Source organism: Mytilus trossulus, chromosome 3, assembly GCF_036588685.1.
Source record: "Mytilus trossulus isolate FHL-02 chromosome 3, PNRI_Mtr1.1.1.hap1, whole genome shotgun sequence".
NCBI lineage: Eukaryota > Metazoa > Mollusca > Bivalvia > Mytilida > Mytilidae > Mytilus > Mytilus trossulus.
In genome coordinates this window covers 67,283,801-67,289,800 of record NC_086375.1, presented here as the reverse complement: position 1 = coordinate 67,289,800, position 6,000 = coordinate 67,283,801, and the positions used below count along the sequence as shown (strand labels likewise).

At 32.3% G+C, this 6,000-nt stretch overlaps 1 protein-coding gene across 4 annotated transcripts in view; it reads left to right on the top strand.

Annotated features, from left to right (window-relative positions):
- Positions 1-770: 770 nt before the first annotated feature.
- Positions 771-6,000, top strand: part of LOC134712192 (protein dispatched homolog 1-like) — a 78,847-nt gene continuing 73,617 nt past the window's right edge. For 2 of the 4 annotated variants that reach the window (XM_063573501.1, XM_063573497.1), the window contains exon 1: positions 771-879. The gene's annotated coding sequence lies outside the window, so the exon portion shown is untranslated. Of the gene's footprint in view, positions 880-1,521; positions 1,571-6,000 lie in introns of all 4 variants that reach the window. The other 2 variants (XM_063573498.1, XM_063573499.1) reach the window with 2 other exon arrangements.

The following is a 6,000-nucleotide window of genomic DNA, read 5'->3' as shown; positions in this document are numbered from 1 at the left end:
TATGTGTTACATATTTGTTTTTTGTTAATTTTTTTTTACATAAATAAGGCCGTTAGTTTTCTCGTTTGAATTGTTTTACATTGTTTTATCGGGACCTTTTATAGCTGACTATGCTGTATGGGCATTGATCATTGTTGAATGCCGTACGGTGACCTATAGTTGTTAATGGTTGTGTCATTTTGGTCTTTTGTGGATAGTTGTCTCATTGGCACCACATCTTCTTTTTTATATAGGACAAAATCTTGTTTATGATCATACGATAGTATCTGCCAGAAACATTGCATTCACTCTGTGGTTTAAGCTTTTAAAATTTTAATACTGACTTCCTTAAACTATCCTGGCTGCTTTGTATCAAACTTGGACTGATGATAAAAAGCTAGTAGAAGAAAATTTTGTTAAAATCTAGTTCCTGTTTTCCGTATTTTACTTATAAATGTACTTAATGTATACAGTTTGCAGTCATTTAAAAAAAAAACCCATATATTAGTTTCATGAACTATTCTTCGTCCTTGGACAGAAGCTTCTAAAAGATTGTATTGAGAGGAATATTTTTATTATTCCCCCCCCCCCCCCCCCCCCCCCCCGCCCCTCATTTTTGTTGAGCACCCCTTTTTTTCCTTTGAGAATCCAGGCTTTACACTTGCAAAATTTAGAAAAGTCAAGGGTCCATATCACGTGGTTTATTTACATGTTTAAAAGGCACAATACCGAATACGTTGTAAGTTGGCCTTCGTGGTTAAACTTGTGTTTACAAAATATGGTTCTCGGCTATACCAGTATGACTGGTACCTGATACATCCAAGTTACCAGATATTTTACAGGATTGGTTCGTCTGTAAGTCTCGGTAATATTCCAGCCAAACTCACCACAAAGACATGGGTATGAATCTATATTAATTGTACATATCATTTAAATGATTTTTGAAACATTCAGTATATTAAACATGGGCCATACAAGAATTCAAGAGAAATGTCATTCCAAATGTACCCCATTTCTGCTAAATTCTGGAAATTACACTTTCCAGTCTGTACAGTACTCTTCTTCTCAGTCATAACCTGATGCCTTCTGATAAAAGATATGCAAAGTCAAACGAAAAAGTATAGGAGATTACAAATACGCCTAGATATCTAGCATTTTTACCATATAATAATTCCCACATTGTTTTTCATCAAAACAACTTTTGACTTAACAATGTATAAGTAAGTAAGTAGGTAAGTAAGTAATTTTTATTGGTTTAAAATCCAAAATTACAGGATTGATACCAAGACAATACAAATTTGTTATACACAAACATACAAACATATATATATATCATACCAAATTTATAAACATTATATGAGGAGGTGGTACCACAAAGTTATTTAGTGCTTAATAGAGCATTTCTAGAAATGTACATGTCGCTTATAAATTTAACAGCAATTCTAATTATATCAGTCTCAACACACGAATACAAAAATTTAAATCTTGCTTGCTTCATGTATATGATGATGGCTAATTTTAATATTTTTACCTCATTTTCAGTGGCCATGAAGTCCAAGTTTCCAAAGTTTTCTGATTAAAATGTAGGAATGTATGTGTATTAAATATTTTTAGTGTTGTTGAAATTTCTGTAATTAATTTTCTTCCAAGCATATTATATGAGGGGGGGGTAGGAGGGGTTCTGATCCCGAAATCCCGAGCTTAAAAATACGAAATCTCGAGGTCCCGAACTCTCCATCCAAATAACAATTTAAAAAAAGTAAACCATAATAAGTCAATGTAAGGCCTTCAACATGGAGCCTTGGCTCACACCAAACAATAATCTAAAAAGGGCCCCAAAATTACTATTGTAAAACCATTCAAACAGGAAAACCAATGGTCTAATCTATATAAATAAAAACGAGAAATGAGAAACGTATAAATTACATAAACAAATGACAACTACTGTACATCAGATTCCTGACTTAGGACATGTTTCTCCTTTCTCTTTTTTATATAAATTAGATTGTTTGTTTTCCCGTTTGAATAGTCTTACATTAGTAATTTTTGGGGCCCTTTATAGCATGATGTTCGGATTGAGCCAAGGCTCTGTGTTGAAGGCCTTATTTGACCTATAATGGATTACTTTTATTTGGATGGAGAGAAGTCTCATTGTCACTCATACCACATCTTCCTATATACATTTACAAATGTACATGTATACTCATGCATTTTGGGAAATATATGGACCATAATTTGCTATTGGGCTCCGTTTCCTATAACTATAGAAAAGTGATGAAATGTGAATTACTGTAAGAAAAGTTGCAACTACATCTAAAGATGCCATTATTTTTATCAACATACAAGTGTATGCTACTCTTCCCTAGAAAAAAAATTAAAATATACGAATTTCAAAGATTCTACAACCGTATTTTTGTGTCGTTTCTCGCGTTACTTTTTGCTTCTGAAGAGCATAACGCTGACTGATTTATAGATAATCGTCACTGGCAAATTCGTAACTTTTGCTTTCAAATAACAAAGAACATCGACCAATAAGAATAGTGAGAAGAAAATTCCGAGAACTATAAGTATTTATGTAGCAGATGTAAGAACAGTGGCGTGATTTTTGTGTCCGATTTCGTAACGCAATTTTTAGATGATGTAATCTGCTTTGTTGTAATAGAATTCTTAAAAACAATATGCAAATATGAACTCTCGCGAGATGTTCAAACAGGTAAATCCGAGATGATTTACATTCTTGTTTTGATCTTCGTAATAATTAAGTAAGAAAATTACGTTATCGTTATGCGTTACATTTCACATGAAACAGAAGTCCAGTTATTTATTAAAATTGTTTTTGTCCTTAAGTTCTAATCATTTCCGGTCATACGTGAAACATGTGACTAACATGTGATAACGCCAATACGGCCGGATGTACAAAATACTGGGTCTAAACATTGTTTTTGTTTCCAACGGGATGTTAGCAAACATAATCTGTAGACTTGTTTCGTTTTGTTTAAAAGAGGAAAATACAATTGTCAAAGAGATTGCGCCGGTGGTCTGTTATTTTTCCTATGTGCATAATGTTACATACGATCCTGTGTGAAAATAAATGCCCAATGACTTGACAAAATCGATTTCATAATTGACAGACGTTAGAACACCATTCGTTTCCCGATAATGACCTGAAGAGTCCTTGGAAAAATCAATCGAAATTACGTCTCTTATCATTGTACCAATGCTCGTTGGATTGATTTAACTTCAGCAGTAAATATTACTGGATATTTTAGTTGAATAAATATAATTTAATAAAAAATACATGTTAATATACCGTTACACTTGGAATGAACAAAGTTGGAATCTTTGTCACAGTTTTTAATTAATATTTTTTATTCATGTTCTGCAAACACTTTTGAAACGCAATAAACTTGTCAAAGGAGAAGTAAACTTTTACCATGCATGACTTGAAAGGAAGTACTTTATTGATTTTAGCCCACTAAAGTAGGTTAAAATGTGGAAACCATGTAGATGGTGTACAGGTCACAAGTATCACATTGTGCCTATTTTAAAGATTTTAATTCCAAGTTAAAAGTTTTTTTCTTTACTGGATTTAAAGAATGTTACATTGCCAATGATTTGGAATAAATTGTATATAACTGGAATATCAAAACCAAATATAAATACATTTTTTTGGCTTAAACATCAAGATACAACGATTATGGTATCCTGTATCAATGAAGAAAATATGGAAAATTCTGAATAAATTGTACTAATCGTTTTCAAAACAAGCACATATTTAGGAGTTTTATAATACTGTTACATTTAAGATGGATTTTAAGAAAAAGTATACTGTTCAGATTATTTTAAGCAGATTTTGCAATAAAATAAAACTAAAAAAATGCTTTCGGTTTCTTATGGTTTCCTGTCAGGTTTAAAAAAAACTTTAATATAACATTGAAAATAGATTTTAAATATTAACATGAAGCAAGTAACACTAGTAATGGTGTTTTTTTATGCCTTTTGAATTATATTGTGCAAAATAAAGAAACTAAAGATTGGTTTCCTGTTTGGTTTCATGTCACGTAAACGGTGAATCAAAATGTATTAATTTTTTCTAGAAAAACTCAATTGTTCCATTCATACTATTCTAACACCAACACAACCCACAAAATAAAAGTTAAAATTTTAGAACTTATAAAAAAAGGATACAAAAAGAAACCAAAGGCCGAATACCAAATTATGGTCCATATTCAAAACCGCACACCAAAACAGTATGTCGTTTGAAACGTCCCAAACAATGGAAATTAAACCATTGATGTGATTTTTTTTGGGGTGTACCATCAATTAGATTACCAATATTCCTTTTGATTCTGAAAAGGCGAATTAAACATCTCCCTTGTTACATATATATATTTGTTTGTTTAATGATTATCATTGTACATGCATTTGGTTTTATTTTGTTTTAGCATAGAGATTTTTAAAATTTCAAGTTGTTATTTAGATTCAGAACCTTTTTTTTCTCATTTTCTTTAGAAACAGATGCAGTGTTTCCCATTCGGCATTTAAGCCGGGTGTGCCGACCACCTTCTTTCCAAAGCCGACCACCTTTCCATTTTAGGAGGTGGTCGGCTTTTTTTTCTTCAAATTCCAGATTTTTTTCGGTTCCGCACCGTAAAAATTTAAATACTAATAGGGGGAATGGAAAGGCAGATGACGATGGTGATAAGGAAAATTCTAAGCCATATAAGTCAAATAAAACGGATAGTTGAATTGAAATTGTTGAAATTGAAAAAAAGTATCAAAACAACAGAAAAGGCACACAAGCAATCGCAAAGATAAACAGGTTGGGAACAATCCCAAAATGAGGGATATCCCTTGAATGAGGGACTGTCCATCAGGCAAGGGGTCATATTACTGTTGAAGAAGAAAAAAAGAAAAAGTTAAATTTATTAGCTTAAAAGGGGGGAATCGTTTTATTTGGTACAACTTTTCTAAAAGAGTATCCATAATGATAAAAAGGCCAGAACAAACAAATATGATTGTCATCATTTGTTTCTCTTTAAATGTACCCTCATGAAATAAAATGTCTGAATTTTTGCTGAGTTTTGCTGAATAGGTTCTGGACCCTAGCTGAATGCATGCTGAACCAAATTTTGGGATCTGAAAAAGTGCTGAAGCACTTTTTCCAAATTCTGAACAAATACTGAAAAATTACTGGAATGTTCAGATTTGCTGAAAAAGTGCTGTAACATTTTCTGAAAAGTTCAGACTGTGCTGAAAAATTCAGACATTGCTGAACTGAAGCTGAAAATAATCTGAACTGTTCAGTTATTTCTGAACTCCTCAGACAAACATCTGAAACTATGCTGAAAACTTTTTGATATCTTTGAACAGTGCTGAATTTTTCAGAACAGCCCTGAAAACTTTCTGAACAGATTTTTAAGATCCTGAAATGTTAAGAAACAATACTGAAATTATTCTGAACAGAATTAATACTTGCTTAATTTTTCAGAAAGACATCTGAAAATGTGTTGAACTATTCAGACAGTGTTGAATTGTTCAAAACAGCTAAAAAAAAAAACCTTCTGAAATGATAGAAAGCTGAACTGTTCAGAACAGTTCTAAGAGCTTATATGAACAGATTAGCCAGATGCTGAACTGTTCAGACAGAATACTGAAAATCTTCTGAAAATAATACAAACAAGAATGTGTCCACAGTACACAGATGCCCCACTCACACTATCATATTCTATATTTAGTGGACCTTGAAATTGAGGTAAAACTCTATTTTGGCATTAGATCATTAGGAACATGTATACTAAGTTTCAAGTTGCTTCGACTTCAAGTCTTAATAAAAAACTACATTGAACAAAAACTTTAACCTGAAGAGGGACAGACAGATGAATGGACGGACAAACAGACAGACGAACAGACCCACAGACCCGAAAACATAATGCCACAGGCCTCTACTATTGAAGGTGGGGCAAAAACAATATTTTAAAAACTTTTATATCAGATTAGAGCAGAATACATGTACACCAA